The sequence below is a fragment of the Macrobrachium nipponense genome, chromosome 1, assembly GCF_015104395.2.
Source record: "Macrobrachium nipponense isolate FS-2020 chromosome 1, ASM1510439v2, whole genome shotgun sequence".
In the NCBI taxonomy this organism is placed as follows: Eukaryota; Metazoa; Arthropoda; class Malacostraca; order Decapoda; family Palaemonidae; genus Macrobrachium; species Macrobrachium nipponense.
In genome coordinates this window covers 181579509-181606885 of record NC_087200.1, presented here as the reverse complement: position 1 = coordinate 181606885, position 27377 = coordinate 181579509, and the positions used below count along the sequence as shown (strand labels likewise).

General features: G+C 38.1%; 1 pseudogene; it reads left to right on the top strand.

The window, feature by feature from the left end:
* Positions 1–25885, top strand: part of LOC135220067 (uncharacterized) — a 45321-nt pseudogene extending 19436 nt beyond the window's left edge.
* The last annotated feature ends 1492 nt before the right edge of the window (positions 25886–27377 follow it).

Sequence of the window (27377 nt, the reverse complement as noted above, 5' to 3'; positions counted from 1 at the left end):
TTAAATTTTATTTAGAGAGGAAGAGACAGATGGGAGCTTGTCAACAAGGTCTTTGGTGTGCGGTGAAGAACCCCAAAAGACTCATGTCCAAGAACGCCTTGGCTTTGCTTTGTGAGAAGCGTAATTACGGACGCTCACAAGAACTGCTCGGAGGAATTCTTTGGTCTTCTAAAGGTTAAGACCCATGAGGTGAGAGCAGTAGCAAAACGTTTTTCCCTTGGCGTTCCAAAAGAATATGTCTCTTAAAATATCATTGAGACTACGTATTGGAGGTGCAATTCAGTGGTTGCATCTCATTATCTGAAGGATGTGAGAGTGACCTATGAGAAGTGCTTCTCTCTAGGTCCATTTGTATCAGCAGATACAGTGCTGGGTCTTGGAGCAAAGACTGATCCTTAAAAATATTTTGATTTTATCGTACATAAACCCTCTTGTCAGATATGTGCTTGGTTTTCTATTAGCAAGCTCACGGATGTCGCACGGGCGCATAGTGTCATTGCTGGTAGGGGATCAAGGATATGTATGGCTAGTCGGGGAGTACAAAATTTTTTTTTGTATATTTTGTATAAATGAAAGTGTAATTATGTTTCGAGTTTTTGGTTGTTTGTAAGGAGTTCGGGGATAACTCCTTGCAATCTTAGAACTAACATGGATGTTAGGATCAGGTGATCGGGATCGGTGTTGTGCTCCTTGAACAAGGTGTATTGTCATGTTAGTGGAATAGCACCCAATGACAAAGGCCTTTAGGCTCTGCCGAGTAAGTGGATAAGACCCCATTGGCAGACCCACAAGAACTCTTAGCCATAGATCAATATCTCGCTGAGGCTCTTGAGGCTAAGCAGACTCCAAGGCAGTAGCCGCGAAGTCTTCAGCCTAATAAGGTAGGAACCAAGGTTTATTAATACCTACAACATATGTTGTTTACCTGTCTATTTCAGTAGTTAGCTGTCTCTTACACCACCAATGGGTGCTAATCAGCTAAGTATATATCTGGCAGGGAAGTTGAATGTATAAAAATGATATTTTCATGTTACAATAAAGTTTTTTATTACATACTTACCTGACAGATATATACGATAATGGCCCACCCAGCCTCCCGCAGGAGACAGGTGGAAGAGAAGAATTCTGATTAGAAAACGGGAATGGTTCCTAGTCCTGCCACCCAGGGCAGGGCGGTAGATCACCTGACCTACCGGTAGCGTGTGCCGCGAAATTTGAAATTCTGTCGGAGACGACGGAGTCTATAGCTAAGTATATATCTGTCAGGTAAGTATGTATAAAACTTTATTGTAACATGACAATATCATTTTTTGAAATAGGTGTACTGTTAAAATTTTTATTTATTACTTGTTTAATTGCCTATTGATTTGATTCATACTTTGTTTATCATATAAATGTCAGTTTTATTTTATGGTCTGACAATGAAATGGTAAAACTATGATTTTCAAGAAACAGTACCAAAAGAATTATGAAATAAATTTATAAACTGTAAAAGTAATTTTACGAGGTTCAAAATCACTGGGAGACACTTTATAAAGCTGTCGAACCCATATTCTAAACGATATTTCATGAGTTTCATATACTGTCATCATTATTTTATATATATACCTAAATGCTTACAGTTCCCCATTCAATAATGTGTTATTATCATCTCTAACTTCTTTTTAAGGTCTGTGAACGTCTGGCTTCATCGCAGTTAACGGCACCTCCTAGACCTCTAGTAACACATTCGGAGTTGCATTCCCTATGGCCCCAACCTTGTCGCATTACGGAGATTGAAGGCCCCAATTGGATTCCTCCTTCTCATGCTACTCTTGCAGTAGTTTCTGGAGTAGAACCTGTGCATAAGTAAGAATTTTAACAAATATTTATTCCTAACAAAGTTTATATTATCTAGTGGGAGTAAATAATATTAGAATAGATTAATTAAACCAAAATGGCAAGGCAAATAACAGGTGGTCTCATCAGAATGCTCCGTATTTCAGTCTTTAAGTTTAAGACTTTTTCTCTCTTGTAGACAAAGGGAAAAATTTCATCAGCTTATAGTAAAGCCAGATTAAGTTCTGTACTGGATGATGAAAGACCAATCCCCCCACCCACACATTTGTTTCTATCTCTTTTTCTATTTCCTTCTTATTGTAAATGGTTTACATGTGCAATATTGGTAGCTTCACATGCCCAATCGTAAACTCTCATCACATCAGTCAAAGGCCCAATGTTTTTCTTTTCTCTCACAAAGTAATTGTGAGTATCGTATGCTACTGACCTGGTTGAAGAAGAAGGGAGAATATATCTCTTTTTTCTGCTCTTTCCATGCCTGAAGCAAGATTGATTTGATTGAGTAACTGTACATATACAAAGCGCTTATATGTAGTATAGACAAAGATGAAAGACCAAAGAAATTTTATGGCTTTACAATGACACAAGTTAAATCCTAATCATAGAAGCTGGAATTTCAATCCTTTAAAGACATGGCTCCAATACCCAATAAAATCTTTCAGTAAGATCAACTTGTCTTAGAGAGTTTGGGGGTAGTCTTATTCTGGGATAGGTGGTGCAATTACAAGATTATAAAAGGTTATCTCTTATCAAATCTCTACATCTGTGTGTGTGTTCGATGTGTTATCCTTATCACTAAAGGTTGGGGATGAAGGAAACATGGAAATACTAAAAGTAGGTTCTTAATGTCTAATGAAGTACACAAATCAGAGGTGCAAAATAATGTGCAAGCAAGGAAACAGAGCGGTGCCGTACTGGCGAAACATGACTGCCAGACAGGCGAGATTCAGTCATTACATATCGTACATGACATATGAGAATGAGATACATTAAATACATAGGGAGGCATATAAATGAACACAAAATATAAAGAATACATTACATATGCAAAAAGGTTCATATATTATAGTGAATGTTTCATTCATTTACCTACAATCTGCATAGCACTAGTACTTGTAAATGGTCAACCATACCTTTTCTTTGTGTTTCTTTGATAGGCTCTTATCGTTTTAGATGTTAAAGTAGTATATAATATATGCACATACGCAAACACAGACACGCAAAGGTTACTCAAGGTCACATTTAGAAGAAATCAAAACAGAAAATGTGGGATAAATACTGAGTGAACACTCCATCTTTACTGTTCAGGTTTTAGGGTTTAAGTAGGGCAGTTCCCCTTAGGGGTAGTGCCTACGGTGCACTGTAGGCATTACTTAAGGTTCTTTGCAGCTTGCCTTCGGGCCCTAGCTGCAATCACTGTCGTTCCTTTTACTCTACCTCCTTTCATATTCTCTTTCTTCATCTTACTTTTCCACTTTCCCTCTCCTAACACTTGATTCATAGTGCAACTGCGATGTTTTCCTCCTGTTACATCTTTCAAACCTTTTGCTGTCAATTTCCATTTCAGTGCTGACCTCATAGGTCCCAGTGCTTGGCCTTTGGCCTAAATTCTATATTCAACTCAAGTAGGGCAGTTTCCTTATGGGTAAAATTACCAAAATGTTCTTAAATGCGAACAGTATAGTTCGGGGGAAACCTCCTGTCACCCACCTTGACATTTTGGTTTGATTGTAGTAACCTGCACTTTTAGACATCTGAAATGTCATGTAGTTTTATTTTCGATGATGAGCTGTCAGAAATGTGATTAAATTCATACTTCTAAGGCCAGCCATTGCATGCAGAGCTAAAGTTTCACTAGCATTTTGTCAGCTTTCCCTTTTAGTTCTATCAAATAATTTCAGTAGTGTAATTGTTACAGTGAATTTCAATTACAAAAAAGATACAGATACTTGAATTTTGAGTATGTTCCTCTATATTGGATCACTTATCTTGGTTCTATATCTTGCTTTATTTTTCATGAAGGCAAACCTTCCTATCTATTTTATGAAACTGTTGAAGGACTGCATTTTTGTCACACACAGAACATTTAATTTTGATTGAAAATTTTCAGAATTGTTGATGTTTGGGGTGTGCACAAATTGTGGTTAGAAGAAGTTGGGTGCTATGTAAGTCTTGGAGGTGTTGTTGGAAGCCATGATCCACCAAGTGATCATACTTTCACCTGCATCGTTGACCCGTCTCTGACCACACACCCTCACCAGTATATACTAAGCATCCTTAATAAAAAGGTAATAATTTATATATATTTTCATTAGGTATGAGATGTTGAGTATAGTACATATTTTTTCACATCCCTATACAGTATTTAGGTGTACCTGCATTGTTTTAATGTTTTAAAGTCAAAAGTATTTTGTATCTTTTCAGTGATACGTGGCTTCATGTACATAATTGTTTTCCTATACAAGACAAGTGATTTTGTTTTAAGAAGAAATTTCTTTTATGTAATGAATTGTGAACCAAGTGGTAATAATATTTACCATTAGTAACAAAGTACTGTACTGTAATTTGAATTTGGGTATGGTCAGCTTATTGAGAAAGGCTAAGGGAGGGATGTTATGAAATAATGGTATGTATATCTATGGACTAGATAAATTTAAAAAAATACTTTGGTACATGATTACAGTATTTGTTTGTTTTGCAGTGCTTCTGACATAAGTCATATATTAAAATAAAGAATTCTGGGCTGTAGAATGGCAACCTTAGATGTGTAATCCATCATATGTTTAATTATACGTAATTTATTTCTCCAAAAGATTCTTGTGTGAAATTTATTGTTAATAATGATAATGCGTTTTAGGTGAACATGGTGTGTGGATCTATCGACAGCTTACATAACTGCCTTGTGACATTTGTCCAGCTACTACGTGTATGTCATTCCAGTGAAGAGGGTGGAGGAAAGGTCATTGTCCCACCACTAGTTATAAGAGACCAACCCTCTCTGCCACATCGGGGGTTTTTACTGGATGTTGCTCCTCATGCACGTGTTCCAACACTGGTAAAATATTCTGACTTTCTTTGTGGGGTCACTGTAGATACACAACATAAACTTTTGAAGATAATCTTTGTGAACAATGCGAGTAATGCCTCTCACATAGCTTATTTTGCTCCATTCCAAAGTTAACATTGAATTTTGTTGCCTTTCAATACTCACCCGAAATTTGCTGCCATATTTATTGCAGATATAGTGTCTGTAAAAAGATTTAATAGTTTTGCTTTTGTATAGGAGTGAATTGTGTCAAATGAAATGTTTTGGAATTGTAAAGGAAATGGTAACAAATTGCTGAGTAAAAACTGATTGTAGAGCTATATCAATGTAATGGGTGAAGTTCTAGTTATGAGTTATATATGTAAGAACTGACTTAACACATGTATTATCTATGGTTTAGTTAAACTCCGTAATATTAATGCAGGCAGTTTGCGGTAAGTGGGATATTGCTTTAACCTGAAAATCATAAAAATTTATAGCGCCGAGTTGTGACACACTAATCCAGATTTTTGCACCATAATCCTAGTTTTGGCACTGTCACGCCGCCCGATTTTTGTATGAATATATTTGGAAATGTGCCGTAAGTACAGATTTGCTCTAGGCCACGACAGCCGTAACCCAGGGACTGCTTGTAATGATGATAACAGATACTACCAATAGTAATATAATAATAATATGTACAAAATGATAATAACAGATACTACCAGTAGTAATAATAATATAATTATGTACAAATGATAATAACAGATACTATCATATAATAATAATAATAATTATGCACAAAGTTACATTCTATTTTAGACTGGGTATTTTCACTTGCAGGAGCGACTTTGCCAAATGGTTGATTCACTGCTTGGTTTGAAGATGAATCAGCTACATTTATTAATGCGTGTATCATCAGTAGCTTGTAGTTTACCCTACTCTCCCAGGTAAGATGTAAAATATTAGAAATACAGTATATAGTATATATAACTTTTCTCAGTTTTATTTAGGTAGACAGTAGCATTATTTTTAATAATAGTATTAAAGAAATTAGCAATAGTAAATGTTAAATAAAAATTTTATATTAAATATGTTGAATGCTGTCTTTATCAGCGGTTTGGATGCTGTCAACTTCAAAATTGGAAAGTTGATGAAAATACCATTACCAACTTTCAATACTCTTTATTTTGCATAAATTACAGATTCTGTGGTTCTGCCTAAACATTCTGGGGAGTCTTTTTGCCCCCTAGTTGCATTGCTATAATATTTATGCCATTTGATCTCCAGCTTTTTTAACTTTCTTTTGCTTTGGTTTTCACATCACATTGTAGAGCAAATCTTTTTGCCTAGTCTTACTACAATCTAGAAATGACTTGACTGTCGGGATAAATTATCTTTTAGCATTATGGTGATGTAGTGCTCTGTAATTGTTACTTTCAATGAGTATTTAGTACATTACAAAGTCACTACATTTCTATGGTTAATGTTGCAAGGAATATTGTGATATCAGTGGAGAACTCCATTCTTTTCCCATGTTGCCAGCAAGTATGCTTTTTCAGGGTACCAGTTGATATTAGTAAACTAGCTTTTTATTGTCTTTGTATCCTGATAACATCTCTTTAGTCTCTCACCTATCAAGATTCTTAACACATATATTTGTAGTCATCTTAGTTTCTTTTCTTTTGTATTGTTTCAGTATTTACCAGTTGAGCCTTTTTTCTTTTCCAGTGAACTTGATTTTCAATAAAATGAGATGCAAAAATTCTCAAGTGCGATTATGACTGTTATAATATAAGGGTGATACTGCCAGCAACTTGCCTTCTTTTTTTTTCATAAACCCTTGTGCTTCACCATTTATCTTATAAATAATCTTGCTCCCTCCTTCAGCCCCATCTTGTTTAATTTTTTCTTCATATTTAGACATCTTTCTCATATTTACTTTCCAGAATTGTTACTTTGCAGCACCACTTAGTATTGTAGTTATATATACAGTTTATAATGTAAAAGCAGCCAACCCTTTGAGAGCTAAATAAATTAGCTCATTGGTGTGATTAAACCACTTAATATATGTGAAAAATTTAGGTACAGTATCTCTGGCGTGAGCTTTTTTGTCGAAAGTTTGTTTTAGGAAACACCATCTTCTAGATGAGGAAGAATCTTGTAATGCTTTTGTTTGTCATGTGACATCACTTTTAATGTGGATCCAAGCCTTCTGGAGAGCTAGAAGAATAGTTGTTGCCATTTAATTGCCAGTGAAGTTAAGCATTCAAACATTATGTTGAATGGAATATACAGTATTGTACCATTGATTATAAATTTTCCTTTATTGTATAATTCTTACTAGACATTGTAGAACACCCCTATGAGACATTATGTTAGCCCAGTGGTATGTTTAAATTAATAACTAGACATTGCAGTGATTTCTTACCAATTGATGAGTATTTTCCTCTTTTTGCAGCGAAGTTGTTTCGTTGGATAGATATTGCTGACGATCGGAATAACCTTAGTGCCTGCATTTGATGTAGAAGATAGTGTTCCTACAGCCCAACTCGGTGCTATTACAGGGACCATTAAAACAACGCTTACACACTTTCCTTCAATCAGGTATTTTTAGAATGTGGTATCAATTGTAATCCCAAAGTTTAACCTTTATAATGGTTGGAAACATTTCCATAATTTAGCACTCTGTTTTCATGAGTTTTCTGTACACGATAGCACTAGAATAAAAAGTGATTTGTAGGTGAAGGAGCTACCGTACTATTTTTTTTATTAATGTTTACAAGAAGTAGCTTATCGCTACCGAAAGTGTTTTACATAACCCATTCTTACAGTCTCTAGTGTTTGAATGTAATAACACTATAGTATTCTGTACACTGTAGTATTTAACAAACCTGAAATTTTCTTCTTAAAAAGATTCTTGATAAATCATGATGATCGATACAGTACTACTAACTGCCATATTCTTTATATGAAAGGTACAGTACATATATGTAAAAGCATGAAAAAAACTGTGATTTTCAAGCACTCTACAAGTTGGACAGAACATCATGATTATCGAGTTCTTCTGCATATTGTGAAAAAAAAAGAAGCAATAAACCATTTCATATTCATTCATACATCATGGAAAATCTTTGAAAGTAAGGACATTAGCTAACTGTTTCATATTTTATGCATCGTGAATGTTCTGAGTTTGGTCAAAGCATAATGTAAATATCTGGCATTTTTACATAACCACATTTCCTTTTCTACTTTTGTAATTTATTTGTGTGGAATCATTTTTTATAACTGCTCTTCTTGATAATTTCAGGTTTGTCCATTTGGGTCCAAGATTGACTGCATTGTTAGCTGATGCCAGTCTCTGCTCTAAAACAGTAGGAAGTTCTCCTCAAACTGTCTGTAGCCCTTGGGCTCAGTTGGGCCTCTCTTCATCAGCTGTTTTGTTAGTGTGTGCAAATGTGTTTCATAATAAAAGCCAGCAATTGGCTGCCCTTCCACCTACAACCATATTGGTTGAATATGGCTTTCAGGTAAGATTTCTTGTTTTCATAAGTTTTTGTTTAGATACTACAGTTAGTCCTTGGCCATCAGAATATTTATTGAATAATTTACAATAATTTCAAAATTATCTATTTTATATTGTGTCAGTTGTCACAATGTTAGGTTGGCTGTGTGTAATGCACTGCAATACATTTTAGAGTCAGTATTATAACAAAACAGTGAGAAAAAGTAAAATGTATTTAGCTTATTGGCTACAGGACCGAACATGCAGTCCATTCCATTTTGGTCAGAATTTTATTTAAGCAGAAATTTCATACCACTCTTTAGGAACTTTGATGTTGCATCATTAAGAATTACCATACAGTCTTTCTGGGTGAAGAAATATGTAACCTACCAAATTTTACTCAAGATACAAGTGAAAATTGGCAAATGTCATATGTGTGTCTGTGCAGTCATAGTTATGACTATCTATTATGGTTTTCTTTGACTATGTTATGTAGCCTTTGTAATATGTATTCACAGTTGATTCCTCTATATGCTCTACTGATGTGGGATTAACATAACGTTCAATTTTATTGTTCCCTGCATTAAAACAAGGCAGTATACATGTAGTATATAGGAAGTATTATTAATATTTACAAATATAGTTCTTCCCAGTATTTTGGATCAGTAATTTTTCAGTAATAATGCTTGACCTCAAATGTTGGCAATTTAAAAAAAAAACTTGTATTGTGTTTTGGTTTTGCCAACCGAACTTATGGTGTTTATTTAAAGGTTGGAGCGACAAGAAGCGCATATTTCCTGTTTTGTATTGGCCATAGAATATAATTTTCTCTATATGGATATTGAGTGGTATTGTTTCAGGTTGATACCAGTTAAAAGGTTGACACTACGTATATCACTTTTGTGATCAGTAAAAGCTTTACGTATTCCTCTTTAATAAAACTGTTTCCATTAAGATTATACTTTGCTCATTTGTATGAAAATGATTGTAAATACCTTTGCCATTTAATGTACTGCTAATTTTTACTGTTTGTAGCCCCTGTTGTTTATTATTTATTAATGAGACGGAATTTAGTGTATGTCTTCAAATGTAGGTAGCTTAGTTTCATTTTTGGGTTTTCAGGCTGATTATGACTTCTCCCGAGGAGTTCAGCTTGCTGTAGAGATGGTAGAGCTTTGACCATGTGTCCAGGGACTGCTGCTTGGAGTAGTTTAAGTGGGTAGGTGGTGAAATTAAATGAATTGAAATACATAATGAAGTTGTTCTTTACAATGTTTAGGTTGTAATTATGCTTTATGATTATAGTATGTATTAGTTTAGAGATACATATATGCATTATGCTTTGTAAGACTTTGCAGTATTTATGCATTTCAAGAAACTGGGGTTATAAGGTAAGTTTTTGTTTGTTACATACAGTACACCTTATTTCAAAGATTATATCTTTAAAACAAATCTTTCTGAGAATTTTACCACAGTATGTTTTCTTGATTTATTTTTTATAGTATGTTGGCTGTTATTTGAATATTCAATTGGTTGGTTTATGGCATTATATTGTTTTCAGCAAGAAATGGGCAGTATTGTCCTAAGTGGTCCTGATTTAAAATTTAATTAAAAATTTTGCAGGTGGCCGGAAGCTGGTGTAAGTAATGTGTACAATGGAATTGTGAGTGGCGCAAGAAGGAGGGGGCAGGTGGAGTTGTTGTTGCTCACTGGTCCAGCTCTGCTGCTCTAACTCCACTTGTCTTTGCATGGCCTCCGGTACTTGTTGCTGCGGTCTTTTCATGGAATCATAATACACACTGGGTTAGTTACAGAGTTCATTTATTAAGCCTCACTGTAGAGGAATTCTTGCCTGGTTTGCCAATTTTTTCCCACGTTAAAGGCAAACCAATCGTTGCTTGATATCTGGACATTGCTTTACCTTGATGATGATAGTCGGGAGATAGTTATATTTTTTTAATTACCGTATATACTTGTGTAACACACGATCTCGCATATCATGCGACCCCAAATTTTCATCTTTAAAAAATGATTTTATCATGTATCTCACGTATCATGCAAGTTAAACTTATGAGACCAAATAACAATAGCTAACCTCTTTTCCTCTTCTTTACTATTCCTTTTTTAGTCAGGCTAACCCCTCTCCATCTCTTTATCCATCCATCTTCTAGTTAAATTTTAAAAAAGTAAGAGAGAATGCCAAAAGTATCGTTAGTAATGAATGATAGTACTTGTTTTGAAAGCGTACAAGCCAGAAACGGCTGATTGCTATGAACCGAAACCGATAACAACAGCCTTTTTATTTGCATTTCAACCATTGTACAATAGTAAAAAAATTACCCGTATTGTCTTACAAATGACGTTAAGGAGAATAGGACTGATATATTTTTACATTACATATCTTTACTAGCTATGGAGAAAAGATCGGCAAGGGCATATACTGCTAAATATAATCTCTAAGTTTTAGCTGAAGTTGAGGAAAGAATGTTGATCTGTAACGACTATTATCATGCATCGGCAACGTGGATGAAACTCTCGCAAACATTGATGTAGTACCATCAAACTCGACCGTAAGCAAAATTTGAGAGAAACATGTTTTAATCAAAACTATTGGGCATGAAAGAACCCATTTTACTGTTTTCATTCCAATAAAAGATAAATTAGTAAAGCTTGCAGTATTCTGATTGAGATCAAGGTGAAAACAAATTGAAATTGGAACTCTATTGATTTTTGTTTATGCAATAAATCATGCCCTAGCACCCCATCTACTAACAAAAAAGATAACTAAATTTAATTCACAAATGATACATTTTTAAGTGATATTTCGACTTAGAAAACACTTCATATAACGTAAAATAACCATGCCCATATAAATAGAGTATCTTGAGATTCATTCGCGCTAATTAGAAGCAGAAAAGTCATCCTGATATGTGTTCAATACAGCAAACAAACCTACCTTGCAATCACCCTCAGCTGATTTTCAAACCAAAACATCAATTGCTATGTTTGTGTTGTATAGTACAAACAAATAGTAATATGAAAATACATATATTATTATTGGATGCAGTGAAGTAAAGCATAACTTTTTAAAAGGTCCATGGAAAAAATGCATATCCATTATGTTTGTATTTTATCATATGATACTAATAGTGATTATTACATACTCGAATTTTATATCTCATATATGATGCGACCCCCATAAAATTAGCTCCAAAATTAAGTCTTCAAAGTCGCATGATACCCAAGTATCTATGGTACATACTTCAAATCATTTATATGAAATCTGTTAATCAAAGTGCATTACATGTAGTATTAGTAATTCATGCAGTGTTTTAGTACTGTATGTTCTCTTGTTGTACTTTCTTTACAAAACTTTTATATTATTCTGTGAGTTTATTTTTGTTTTTCACAATTTTTTCTATTGATAAATAATCTACAAGTATTATGTGAATGCTTTGTTTGCAGAGTAATGGGTTGTTAGGCTTGTTCAACATTAATAATAATTTTTGCTAATAATAGTAATAATAAAGTGATAGTGATTTGCCATTTGTATACATGGGCAAGAATATTTTCAGAGTTTAGGTCTTCCATCCTTAACAGTAACAATAATAATAGTAAAATTAATGCTTTGTCATTTGTACACATTTATTAGTATGTTTATCACATTTTGTTTTATCTACCATTTTTTATTTATTGTTATTGGTGGAAAACATTTAATTTAGATATTTTTATTGAAAAATATTTATTTTATAGTTGCCAAGATGTAATTTTTCATTTTGTTGCCAGGATTATGTCCATTCTTCTGTTGGTGCCTTAATAGACCCATCTAGTTCGTGTACCACATTGTGGCATGGGTGCAGCCTTAATAGAACTGGGTCGCTGTGAAACATGGGTGACACGAATGGTCCGTGGTCAGCCAGCAGCAGATGTCGTCAACTTGCCTTCTTCATCTCCAGGTTCTGCCTTGTATCAACTCTTAGCTGATCCTGATAGCCTTTCACTGGATAACCTTACGCCAGAAGTGTTTACGGTTAGTTTTGTGTTTTGCCTGGATATAATAATGTTATAGTTGTTCATACACGAACAAACCTTCGGTCTTAACATTAGGATTTACTAGCGCCAAGCTGGAAACCGTAGAATTAAAATTACACTTGTGAGATCCAGGGACTAATGGCATCTATACCAGGTCACGGGGCATGTATACCCAGAATGCCCACGGCTACCTGTGACCCATCAGTTATTTTCCTACCGCCTTTAAGATAAGACGTGTTACTGTCTATCTCATTTAAAGCCGGTTTTTTCAGTTTGCCCGTTCTTTATCCATTTCATTTTTTATTTTTCATTCCTTTTCTTTCTCCAAGTGTGATCAGTGTGTGGTAAGAGTGTATACGTGGTATGATGGAGAATTTTGCCTCAACATCGGGATCGTCTACCGCTTCGAAGAAGAGGAGACAAAGGAAATGCCCAGGAGTCAGTGGCTTCCTTGTTCTAGGTTCCTAACCTCGGTGTCGACGGATCCTCATCCAACGTGTAGTAGGTGCAGGGAAAACGTATGTATGATTACTAATCCGTGTTCTGTTTGTCGCGGTTGGTCGGTGGAACAGTGGAAGAAGTTCTATGGAAAAAGCCAATACAAAAGAAAGGAGGTGACGCCATCTTTGGATGACCAAATCTTACCGGCTTCTTTTGTATCGGTAATAAACCAGGCTGCTCCATATGTTTTCTCCACCTGCTTTTGAATTGTCTCATACCCCTTCGGTTTCTCCTAGCGGTTCTGTATCGGAAACGTCAGGAGGGGCCTTGGGTAATTTTATGAATAATTTGCACTCTCCTTTGTTCCCAGCAAGTAGAGGGGGAGATCCGCCATCTTTGTTCCAGGCTCCTGCTACGCAAGCGCATAGGTTAGATGGTACGTGGTCAGCGCTGGGCCTACCAGGCTACCAACCTTGGATGGTCTGCTTGCGCATTATATGACGTCACGGTTCCAGCAGGGTCCGGCAGCGCTGAATGTTCCTCATCCCCCGGGCTTGCAATTTATGGGAATTAATGCCGCTGCTTCTCCATCCCACTCAGTATTTACAGCGATGCAGAACGTGGGAGGTAATTTGGCAGCAAGCGTGCGGTTACCAGCAGAAACCTCTCAGTCTCTCCCTACGAGAGGGATGACGTCCACAACATACGTCACACTCTGAGATGGCAGGCGTGATGACGTCACAGACCGATTCTCGGCCTTTTTCGCTGCACACAGACGCTAATACGCCTTCTGATCCGTCAATGCAAACTGTAATGCAGAAGTTACAGGATATAGAGGAGAGAATGAATAAGAGAGACAAAAAGAAAAAGTGTGATTCGCCTTCTTCGTCTTCTTCCTCTAGTTCGGCGTCATCGCTAAGTCCGATAACGTCACGACGAGCACCAGTCAAGCGTTGGAGGAGGATTCGGGAGTTCCTAGCGGATCCTCGGGCCAAGAGGAGAAGAATCAATTCTTCCTCTTCTTCGGACGGAGACTGTCATTTCCAAGTCAGCAAGAAGGTCGGAAAATTCAAGGGGAGTGGCTATTAAGCACAAGGTTGCCAGACGAAGCCGTTCACAAGAGTCCGAACAAGCGAGAGAGGTGACGGCCGGCGAGCTAGCGGACCGAGGCGGAGTTGCCAGTTCGGATCGCAAAAAACTGCGATACCTCTGGTAAAATCGACGTTGGCGGCGAAAGGTGCAGCAGAGGATGGAATGCAGGTCCCAGTTTCGCCCGTAAGGCCGTTCAAAATACGTACGAAGGACGATAAAGCTCCTATTAAAGGTACAAAAAATAGAGAGTTGGCAACCTCGGCGGATACGTTCGTGGAAGGCAGTGTCCGTCTGGATAGAAGGCCGAGGCCGGGCTCGCCGACGCTCGAAAACGATGCCAATGCTAATAAAGACGAACGTACCTCTGTCTCAAGGGAGCCTTCATCTTGGAGATCTAGACGAGATTCTCGCTCTAGATCCGTGAGCAGAGAGAGAGTGAGACGTTCTCGTTCCCCTGCTGACTATCTGGGATCGAGCCAACAGCGGCCAGCAAAGATCAAAGAGGCCGCGGCCGTAGGGGCAGGCGGCCGTGGAATTCCGGGCCGTCTGTCAGAAGATAGAGGCGAGACAACATCTCTCGTGACGGAGAGTGGTACACTAGAGCCGGAGGAAGGAGAAAACCAAGAGTTTCTGGCCTCGTATGCAGAGGTTATTGATGTGATTCGTCAATTCAATAGCCTTTCGGAGAAGACAGAAACGCCGGCCAGTATGCTTCCTCCTGGAATTGACATGGCGTTTGGACTAAAGAGGGATACCAAGGTGTCGTATGAATTGCCTTGTTTCGAGTCATGCGGAATCGGTCTTGCAACACGTGAACGCAAAGATTGCAGGGAGGGATAATTCCTTAAGATCTAATAGATCATTTAAATTTATTCCCCCTCCAATGATAAAGCAAAGGAAATATTATACGACACCGAAGGTCCCTTTGCTGTCTAGACAAATGAACCCTAATGTTGTAAGGTTAAGGCCTGGATTAACCTTGGATCAGGTTAAAATGGAGTGCCCTTCGATGACGTACCAGAGGCTGCCAGTTAGAAGCAACAGCTTCTGTCTTTCAGGCTGCGTCCTGGTTAGACCTTTGGTCAACAGCAGTGGCGAAAATTGCATCCTCGGAAGCAACAAGGAAAGTAGTAGATGAACCATTGTTCATTAGATTACTACAGTCAGGGTCCAAGGCGATTGCGTACCTGACAAACGTAAGTGCCAATGTTTGGGCAAATATCCTGCTAATGAGAGAGATGCAGCATTGGCTAGACTAAGCCGCAATGTGGATTTGGATTCCCTGTTAGCAATGAGGAATGGGGATATCTTGGAATCGCAACTACTGTTGCCAGAGGTCATACTGGAAGAAGCGATAGATAGAAGAAGGATGGACACTAACGATAGGTTGGTGCAACAGGCAGTTAGGAAAACCTCTAACAGTCAAACTATTCCTTTGGAGGGAAGACAACAGCAGATGTCTCGAAAGAAACCAGTGAGACATAGCATCCCTAATAGAGTCACAAGACCCTCTTCCCCAAAGAGGATAACTCATCGGCCCTTTCACAATAGAAACAACAGAGGAAGGGGCAATAGGGGAAGGGGGAGAGGCTCAAGAAGATAGGATGGGCGCCTCCCATCACTCGGCCACACCAGTGGGGGGTTTGCCTGGCAAATCACTGGAAGGTGTGGCAGGAACTAGGGGCAGAGCAGTGGGTGGTGGATGTTCTCAGGATCGGGTATTTGATTCCGTTCGAGATAACCCCGCCCCTGACAGATCAACCATTACCCCACGTCACTTATGCCCACAAATCTCAGAAGGCCACTATTCTGCAGGACGAAGTGAAGAAGATGATGGAAAAAGGAGCTGTGCAACAAGTATGCAGTCCGACAAAAGGCTTCTACAGCAGGATTTTCCTGGTACCCAAAGCCAACGGGGAGTGGAGGACAGTAATAGACCTGTCAACGCTGAATCTGTTTATAAGGAAAACCAGTTTCAAGATGGAAACTCCGAAAACGGTTCTACAAGCAGTCAGAATCGGAGACTTTATGCTGACAGTCGATCTAAAGGACGCATACTTTCAGATACCAGTCCATCAGTCTTCAAGGAAGTTTCTCCGCTTCAGTCTTGCAGGGAAAGCTTTCGAGTTCAAGGTCCTGTGCTTCGGATTGACAACGTCTCCTCAAGTTTTTACAAGAGTGTTCACCCTCGTGTCGGCGTGGGCGCACGCTCAGGGGATCAGGCTGATAAGATATCTGGACGATTGGCTGGTGATAGCAAAGTCCAGGGAGAAAATTACTCAGGGACGGGAGGGCGGCCCTCCTGCAGCTTTGGTCACAGCCTAGGTATTGTGGTGAACCAGCAGAAGTCGCAGCTGGATCCAAGTCAACGTTTGGAATATCTGGGAATGGTGATAGACACAACACAAGCCAAAGTATTCCCAACAGACCAAAGAGTACAGAAATGCAAACAAGTGGTGAATGCCTTTCTGGGAAAGCAGACACAGCCAGCAAGACAGTGGCAGGTGGTGCTGGGAATCCTAACCTCCCTGGAGAAGCTAGTACCACAAGGAAGGCTACACCTTCGATCCCTACAATGGAGGATGAAGGAGTTTTGGTCACCAACAGTAGATCACCCGTACGAGGCAAATTCCCTTGTCGGCAGAAGTGAGGAAAGACTTGCTGTGGTGGGTGGACGACGACAATCTGCAGTGGGTGTCCCCCTTCAACAATCCTCCCCAGACCTCTTGCTGTTCTCGGATGCGTCACTAGAAGGCTGGGGAGCCCATATGGAGGAGTTGATGGTGTCAGCAAAATGGAGTTGCAAGGACAGAGAACTCCATATAAACGTGCTGGAGTTGAAAGCAGCTTTCCTGGCTCTACAAGAATTCAGGGAGAGAGTAAAGGGACACTCGGTGGTATTGATGTCAGACAACACCACAGTAGTAGCTTATATAAACAAGCAAGGAGGCCTAGTTTCTCGGCAGTTACATGTGATGACAGTTCAACTTCACCAGTGGGCTATAGAGAACCTGGTAGACATCAAGGCCAGGTATATTCCGGGAAAAAGAAACATAGTGGCCGACAAGTTGAGCCGCAGGGATCAGATTCTGGGAACGGAGTGGTCCCTACACCAACAGGTAGTGGACAGGATGCTCATGTGTGGGAAGGACCGATCATAGACCTATTCGCAACCAGGTACAACAAAAAGTTGGAAGTGTATTGTTCAGTAGTCCCGGACGCAGAGGCAGCAGCAGAAAAAGATGACTCTACAACAACAACCCCTGGGACAATCTGGACGTGTACGCATTTCCTCCATTTTGTCTAATCCGTCAGGTTCTGAACAGGGTAATGCGGTCTCAGAACCTCAAGATGACCCTGGTAGCCCCGTTATGGCCGAAAGCAGAGTGGTTTCCAGACCTACTGGAACTACTAGTAGATGTGCCAAGAGAGTTACCTCCATGGAGCAACCTTCTGTGTCAGCCTCACGTGGAGAGGTACCACCAGTCGGTGAAGTCCCTATCGCTTCACGGGTGGAGACTGTCAAGTATCTCCTCCGAGAGCGAGGGTTTTCGCAGAAAGCAGCAACTCAGATGGCAGGTAATATCAGAAAATCATCTGCGACAGTATACCACCAAGGGAAGTGGTCAGCATACTGTGATTGGTGTCGTAGGGGAACGTGTCTCCACTCGGTACCACTATTCAGCAGTTAGCAGACTTTCTGATATATCTCAGAACAGAAAAACATATGTCTGTATCTGCAGTGAAGGGGTACAGGGCTGCTCTAGCCTCAGTCTTACGAATGAAAGGAGCGGACATATCGTCTTCATGGGAGTTGGCACCGATTGCCTGATGAGGAGCTTTGAACAGTCATGCCCCCAAAGGAGCTAAAAGCCCAGATTGGGATCTGACCAAGGTACTGAGTAGTCTGACAAAACCCCTTACGAACCACTAAGGCAGTCCACGGATAGGAGCCTGACTGAAGACAGTCTTCTTATTGGCCCTGGCTTCAACAACCAAAAGGGTGGGGGAGCTACATGGCCTCTCATATCTCATAAAGCACTCGAGAGGTTGGAGATCAATGGTGTGTGAGTTTGTCCCCAGAATTCGTGGCAAAGACCCAAAATCCAACAATAGTAGACGGCAGATTCGACTCCTTTACCATACCTTCCTTGGCAGACTTTGTAGACAACGACAAAGCTGAAATGCTCCTGTGCCCCGTCAGGGCACTAAGGGAGTACTTAAAGAGAACAAGGCACCTCAGGCCGGGGTGCCAGAGGTTGTTCGTAGTACAGGACGGAAACAAGAAGGAAGTGTCCAAGAATACAATATCATTTTGGCTAAGGGAGACAATCAGAAATGCTTATACTGCAGAAGACAGAGGGTCAGATAGCCAGGTGGGAGCTAGAGCTCATGACATCAGGGGTGTGAGTGCTTCCCTGGCATTTAAGAAGAACATGTCTGTGGGATAAAATTCTGAAAGCTGGCGTGTGGAAGCGCCAAACAACTTTCACCTCATTTTATTTGAAAGATGTTGCCCATAGATCCTTGGACACCTTTTCCTTGGGTCCAGTGGTGGCGGCCCAACAAAGTGTATAGCTCATCCAGTGCCCCTGCGGGTCAGTTTGCGTCTAGTCTAAGATGAAGGTATGAAAGTAGAATGAATGGGATGACTGGTTCTTTTTTCTTTACTACTTTCTTCCTACTCCTTTAACTACGGGCAGTATGAAGGAGAGTACCGTCATGTGCTGGAACGGACTAGATGCAGGTGAGATGGTCAGCCATACTGTGAAGCTATCTTAGCTGATGATATACTTTTCAGTAGCAACACACCCTCTCTGGATAATAAGGAAAGAGGGGTGAAGGTGGATCAGTAGCAAGGGACAAGAGTAAACAGTAGAATGGTATCTACACCCAGTGGGAGGAAACCAATAGATCCGCTTATATCTTTGGTCCTAGGTTCATTGTCCATTCTCTAGAATTTCCCTATATATTCGGAAATGGATAAGGTGGCAAACTTCCAGTCAGTTGTAGAGACTTACCTCCCTCCAATAGTAAGTCTATCCTAATGTTAAGACCGAAGGTTTGTTTCGTGTATGAACAAAATACCAATTTTGTAACTAATTTGGTATTTTTCATAACTAACAAACCTGAGGTCTTAACAGTTAAAGGAAGGCCCCCCTCGAGCCACCCTCTAGAAGTCTAAACTGGGTTAGAAATATAACTGATGGGTCACAGGTAGCCGTGGGCATTCTGGGTATACATGCCCCCGCCCCGTCACCTGGTATAGATGCCATTAGTCCCTGGATCTCACAAGTGTAATTTTTGCCGATTTACTTCTGGAACGCAAAATTTAAGGCTAAAATCGATTGAAAAGGCGAATTCATTAGTAATTATGAAGGTCAGTGCAGAAAAGGTCAGGAAAAACTTCTGCTAGATGTGTCCTTACAAGAAAATATTCAATCCACAGAACCCAAATCCTGTCATTTTAAACAGTACATCAAGATCTGAATCCCAAATTAAGTCAATAGAAGGATCTTTACTTTCACACTTGGCAAAGCTCCCAGTTTTCTGCACTCCACCAGCCATCTTCTTTTTGCCGTGCACTTTTTTGTAAGGTGTGTCATCCAACATTATTAGCGTTTGTCATGAAAAAGTAAACGATTTATATTTTCCAGAGTGTAATGCGTCATGTCCGTAAAGCAGTTCGGGAAGGAAGGAGAAGTGGTGGCATTCCTGGACAGAAGTCTCCCTTGATTGTGAATGGTGCAATATCAGGTGGCGTAGGACAAGAAACGGCTTCATCACCTTGGCCTTTAGCAACTTTGGTGACCTTAGAACTCCATTTAGCTATGGACATGATTCTCACAGCATGCAGGTAAGCGATCAGTCATTGCCTTTCTTCCATCATGTGGCAGATCAAATTTTACTCTCCCAAGTTATTTTTATATCGCTGAAAGTTTATATACGTTGGCAGCATTCAACGTGAAGTTTAAGCATGTTTTAAGAGAATTTTCAATTTGCAGTTTTCATTCAGGAAATCTTTTAGTCTTTTGTAATTTCAAATGAATTATAAGTGTCAGCTTAGTTTAATTTAATTAATGTTTCTTTGAAAATTTTTCTGCATTAAAAAACTCTACCATTCTTTTTTCAAGGCTGGGTCGATCCTTGGTCTCAGTGGGTACAAATCCTCGCAGTACATGGGTGTAGCAGTAGTTAACCTGGTGTAGGGAACCTTCCCCAACTTTAAGGACAGATCTTGCCAACAAGTAAGAATTATACAGAATTTTTTCTTACTGGTATTTCATATTTTGCTTCAGTATTTTGTATTTGATATATATAATGTTTTGTAATGTACCATGATATTAACTTGGGCAGGCAATGTTGTACACTACTGAAAACCCCCTTTTACATGATTCTGTAAGACAAAAGCATATTAGGTTGCACATAAGAGTATCAGGTATGGTTTTTAAATCAGTGTTAGCTTTCCTTTTAGTGGGGATAACCCATAAGCTATGTATATCAGGCAAATCATTCTTTTTTTTAGTCATTAAACAACTGAAGTTTATGTATTAAATGAAATAAAAATGTTCATACTAACCATCAGTCACAAATATAGCTGAAGTTCATGAGGGATTGTGAATCAAGGCTATTCTTGATGGAATTGTTGCAAAAATTGCCCAAGTGGACTATGTATTGAGTTTAGGATTGCAGTAGATATAACTACAATCAATTAAGTTGTCCATAGTCTGGCTAAGGAAGGAGCATCAGCATACAATGTACTTTTCCTTGTATGCCAGTCAAGTTAATAATCGTTTTGAGGCTACAGTTCCCTGTAGGTTGGTCAGATTAGTACTAAATGTTTAAGTTGCAGTCGTCTTCTGAACCTGTAATTTAGTCAACCTTTGTATATTCTGTAACTTTTTTGTTCCTAGTCAGGGTCTTTCTTTTTTTTGGAGATGATAAGAGGAGCCTATGCTGTAAAAAAACTGAAAAACTTGGAAATGTCAAGTTTTATTGGCCTCTCCTGTGAATGTTCTGGTACCTAGCCTGTGATTAGTTTTAAACTTGGACCAACTTATTTGTCAGTGCTCCCATAAGGTCAGTGGAAGGATCTAATTAGGTGCCTTTTCCAGAGACCAACATCTGTTCTGCACTTATACCAGGTAGGCAAAACAGTTTTCCAGTAGTGCTGTTTTCCTTTTCAACTAGATGGGAAGTTGTTATTAGTGACTAGTTACTGAGTTCTTGTTTCTTGTGAGGGTACAGTCAATGGGCTATGTGTACATATTAGCCCGCATTAATCACTTTCTTTCATAGCAGAAGCTAACTGTCATGTCATGGACACATCTGATACAATTTGTGAATTGCATGACTTCTACAAGAGATGAGTATCTAATCATTCTTAATGGTGATCGAGTTAAGATTGTCTTATATCAGGTAATGACCAAACACCTCAAGATTTATTTTCACTGCAAGAAAGTTTCCCTTTCCATGGCTTGCACAGTTGGTGTCAGGAGCGATATTGAGTTGACCATGGTCAGAGGGATTCCAGTGAGCAATAGGTAGCTGCTTCATTAGATGAACGTTATACTTAGATAACTATTACTCTATCAGCTGTCTAAGCCAACCAGCATTAGCAAAAGGATAAGCCGAGGATAAAGAAATATGTAATCACAGTAGATGAAAAAATGACACATTTTTAACCAACTTGTATTTTTCATAAACTAACAAACTTCCGGTCTTAACAGTAGGATAATACTAGTGCCAAGTTGGAAACCAGTAGAATTAATAACAAACTTGTGAAATCAAGGGGACTAATTATTTGCATCTATACCAGGTCACGGGGTATTGCAGTTCCCAGAATGCCCTTGGCGTCCCGTGACCCATCAGTTACTTTCCTACCGCCTTGAAGATAGGACGTGATTACTTTCTTATCAGTTTTAAAACCGGTTTAGTTTGCCCGATTTTATTCATATTTTCCTTTTTCCCTTTTTTCTCTCTCGGGTGATCTGTGTGGGGTGTGATCTGCTAGGTGTGTGTACATTGTGAGATGGAGAATTTTGCTTCACCAACAGAAATTTCTTCGGGTTCTCGCAAGAGACCAAAGGAAATTGCCCTTAGAGTGATTGGGTTTCCTTGTTCAAGATTTTCTTGAAAAGATGAATTATTACAAGTCTGCCAGCCCAAAGGACACAGATGAACTATTGATTGGGTCATTTGTCTATCGTATTGCCTTAGATAGAAGGGAGATGTGGAAATAGCTGTACTATTTGCATTGTTTCTGTACCTCAGGGGTGTTTCAAGATTCTTACTCTACACTACAAGTAATAAAAGTTGACCAATATGACATTTTGGGAGGAAAAGTCTGAAGTCAATACCTGTAGTACTATGTCACCAAAATCATAAACAACAAACCTGAGGTCTGAACATGAGGGGGTTTTCTAAAGCACCCAGCTGCAGTCCATTCATTAATAGCACAAGGTTTTGGTGGCAACGGGAGATAGCCAATGGGAAAGAGGTAGGCATAGCCTGCCTCCCCCCCCCCCCCCCTTCCCCGCTGTGATGCTTCCGTTCTCTCTTAACAGCTTTCAAGCAAGAAGATCAGTGTCTTTTCTTGCTTAGAGGTTGGTTGTTTTTAGCTCTTCCAGCCCACTGTACACTTTGGCGCTCTGGTTTTTTTATCATTCTCTCTTTTGTTGTGTGGTTGTATTATATTGTGCTACATATTTGTGTTTTTTGGATTCCAGAAAATACAACCCTTACATCATCTAAGCAATCCAGGTCTCAGAGAAGATGCCCGGGCATTGGTAATACCTCATGCTCTCGCTATTTAGCCTCCCCTTGGATACATACCCACCCAAATACTGCTTGTAGCAGATGACAGATCTAACGAGTGTAATGTAAGTAATCCCTGTTCCGGATGTCATAATAAATCTCAAGGGCAATGGAAGAATTTGGCAAGAAAAGGAGATATAGGAGGAAATTGGTGGGGCAGATGTCTCCAACCCTTTGTGCTCTATCTGCTCTAGGAAGTTATTTTAGGATGGGTTAAGCTTATCCTTAACGATAAGCATTAAAAAGTGATATTAAGAATATGGTACAGACTTGAGTAAATTCCTGCTGCTTCTCATTTTATTCCATTAATTTAGACAACCCAAAGATAATGCCCATAGTGACATTCATATTCTAAATCCACATTTTGGCATTTATACATTGCTAAGAGTAGTTTTTAAAGACTTTTGTCAAGATGACTACTTTGCTGGTAAGTGTAAAAAATTTGTCAGTGGCTGCCTGAGCAACCCACCTAAAATATCAGGATCATATTGTTGTTAAATTATAGGATTGACTCTGATAACAATATTAGATTAAAGTTCTTAAAGTCAAGTAATTTAATATAGCCTTCTTTTATGGCACAAGTCAGTCCTGTTTCGTAGCCTCGTCAGTGAAGAGATTTAGTTTTAGTAAGCTACATGGAAAGTATTATGATGATGTAGAAAAGCAACGCAGAATTAACAGTTTTTATAACTAGAATTGCCAAATAAAATTAGTGACTCACCTCCTATATTCAGTTTCTTTCTTCAAGCAAAGTGGATGGTGGCCTGCAACCAAGAGAAAAGTCCAGGTCTCTTTCCAAGTTCAGTCATTGCTGCTCTTTTTCCAAAGGGTGGGTATTGCTGGGGACAAGACTGAAAATGTTAGGGATAGGGTTACAAGATTTTGATCTTATGTCAACCATTAGAGATGGTTGGAAGAATTTCTTTTTTGTCAGAATTAAATATGTATGCAAAGTCCTAATTACTGGCTGTGTCAGACATAGAGATATTCTGGCTGTCTTTGCAGAAAATAGTTTTCACTTCAAACTGCAGATTGTGTACAGTGTGTGATATTTAATAATAGACAGGAGAAAGTCATGCTATAAAATGAATCAGTCGAGACACTACAGTAAACTTTGTTCACACAGTAAACCTTGTTCATTTACCAGTCAGCTAAAACAAAAACAAAAACAAAAAAAGGAAGAGATCCATTATCAATTCGTGTCTCCAGCATGTCAATTTTTTAAGGCTGTTTAAATGAAACATTTGCTTTTGTTCTGTGGTCCACTTGAACTTGGATTTCTTTGACCCTGATGGAATATGACCATATATGCAAAATACCTTGACAACTGGTCAGTAATGGAACTGACTGACAAGAATCTCCTTCTAAGCTCTTGTTTACCTGTTTTGGTTTGGGAGGAATTTTTATCCTCACCTAGCAGTAGTCTACTTTTACTTACTTCATATATGGGACTGCAGTACATCCCAAGCGTAGACTTTATATATGGGACTGCAGTACATCCCCAAGCCTATGCATGAAAAGGTGAATGTGTATGTGAATGTTCTCAGTACCCAGAGCAGATGTTGGCGGTTTCTTAATTGTACTTCTAATGAAGGGAACTTGTCGATGAATAGTAAAGGAGAGCTTGTTCTCAAGTACTCTTACATCATGGGGACCTGTGATGTACAGTATTTTATATCAGTTTTGTTTTTCCTCAGAATTTAGTTGGGAAGTGGCCCCTCAAAAGTTAGAACCTTTTATTAATTTTTTATCTGACATATTCCAGAACCTCATGAGATCTCCATATTATAACAAACTTACAGTGCAAAATTTTTAACATGATAGACTTACAGTCCAAATTTTCATGATGAGATAGACTTTTTTTTTAATGAAGGAATGAAGTATGGTAAAGAAATAAAGAACCCCTGATGATTACTGTAGAGTACTTGGAAATGTAAAATAAACAAAAGCAATAGTGAAGCAGCAGCTTGACATTTCTCATCCAACTTATTTTTCTGGTATTCAGATCTCCCTTGCCCATCAGGTCTGCTGTATCTCCATCTATGCATGATTGTAAACAACATTTATGTACATATCGTTCATTAGTAATTTGAGAGTATATATGTTAAATCAACCAAATGTAAAAATACTGCTTTCAGGTGAATAAAGAATTAAGATTGTTGACAAGATAGTCTTAAGGAATATTTCTGTTATTATTTCAGCACTTTAATCTTCAAAAAGATCAGAAATAAACAGTTTGTGTAATCTCTTCCACAAGACCTTTTATTTTATATTATGTATATTTCTGTCCAGGGTGCTAGCACTACGTGAAGTCTATAGTTCAGTGTGGATGCAAGGTCAGCAAGCGGCAGGCCTTCAGTCATCTTTGTTGGTGCTAACATCGCTTCTGGCTAGGCTTCTTCCTGATCATTCACTCCATCCGTCATGAAAGTGAACCTTGTTTTGACTATGCAGATGATTGACTGAATTTCGGCTCAAGTCAAGCAAGTTTATGTGGAAAGTCATTCCAGTTTTAGACAACAAATCAGGCCATGCAAAGCAAGATAATTATTTTTTCCCAGTGTTATCCAAAGATTGTATATAGCAGATTTATTTACATCAGTACAGTATATATTTTTGGTGAGATTGATAAGATTGTGTACGGTAATGCTTTCATATGCAAGACACCATTTTAAAGATATATATATATATATATATATATATATATACTGGACTCTGAATTCAATTTTGAATGTCTTAACTTAGCATGAGCATTGCCACAGATTGTTTTTGTTCACTCCAAAGTAATGCAGTTTTAAATGTAGAGTTCAGATGTTTGGAATTTCTATTCTGAATACAGTTGTACTATTGAAGCTGTTGTAAGTTTATATTGATTTTGCATTGTTTTGTGTTGTTATAGAAGTTTATTTTGCCATGAAGTATTGTTTTCTATTCAGTAAACCTCACAGTTGTTTCATGGTGCTTTGTGTGCTCCTCACAGTTCTTTTCCAGATTTTGAAATATTTCACACAAAATTTTTATTGAACTTTATATGTAGATAGTAGTAATGTAGTACATAGGGTACTAAATTATTTAATTTTCCAAAGGCCCTTTTACTTTACATTTCCCCTTTTCTCACTTTTTTTCTATAATGCTCATTTGGTCTTCTAGCTTTTAGTCTTTCTGGCTTTTTAACTGTTTAAAATAACATAAAACAGCCAGTCTGAATTTTTGTGCCTCATTGATCTTCCAACTGTCCCATTCAAGGAATTATTTCAATCATTTTACTTCTTGAAGGTGTAGGAAAGCTGGTGCATGTGTAAAGGAATAGTAGAGATTACAACATGATTCACCTAAATCTTCATTTTCTGAATTCTCTAATCTTCTTTGGGTGAATTTTCTAATCTTCTTTGGGATTTACTTGCTTCATCATATATTCAAATTGTTCTTAAGTCTTTTTATTTTGAAACTGAACTGATGGGACTTAAACAAAATAATGGAACAGAATGGGTTTGTCTGTGGATCTCAGAAATCACCAAAGCTATAACTGAAGACTTTTTAATTGTTGGTTAACTTTATAGAATTTGTTTTATGATAATGAGATTTGAATCCAGCACATTCCAGACTAATCACAGTCACAAACTGTTAACAATCTTCACATTCATTGTACAATATCTTTAGGTATTGCATTTTTTTTTTATTTTGTGGGTAATGTTAGATTTTGTGGTAATGCATTGTAGTGACTTTTTAGAACAAGTTTTCCATTTAATGAATTCTAGCACAATACAGTATTATTCAAAAGTAAGTAATGGCTTTGTCATGTTTGATCTTCTGGTTGGGCAGGATATATTTGTCCCTTTTATAAAATACAAAAATCTGTCCAACCCCCAAAACTAAGACTAGCCTAATGTATAACAAATTAGCCACATAGGCTTTTTAGGCAAAATAAATAAAAAAAAAAACTATATTACATGGAAAAACTTCCAAATGATGCAAAATATTTTCCTTATATTCTAGGAGAAGGTTTTACCTTCATATGTGTGAAACTTCTCAAAGTGGTATACTCTTGAGGTATTTAAAATTATGTTATTTATGTAGTGATGCATTTTATTTAGAATTAAACTTAAATTATTTATATAGTGATGTATTTTATTTAGGGAAGTCTTTCACTTTTTCCTTACATAGGCACAGAGAATGTTGGTGAAGTTCGGTACTACAAAATCAGGTAATTGCAATTTGTACTTGGAGCTTCTTGAATTTGATGGCAAAATGAATTTTTCTTCAAACTCAATTTTTTTTTAATCAGTTCAAGAGTAGCTTGGATAAAGGACACTTCATATACCATACAAAAGAATAACTGCACAAATTTGGTTTATTTTTTATACACCTTTGGTCCCTGGAGTAAAACCTGTTGATACCTTTAATAACAGAGTAGACAACTGAAAACATCATTCAGTGGTTGACTAATTGTATCCATGTACAGTAATAATATCATGAAACTGTAGTTGTAAATATTGGCAAAATGTACCATTTACTTATTTATTTTTTGCTACTTCAAATGTATGAACTTAAAAACCAAAGTAAATTTATATCTAAAAGTATTCCTGTTTTATTTTTCTTCTCATAAGATGTGAAAGTTTATTTAAA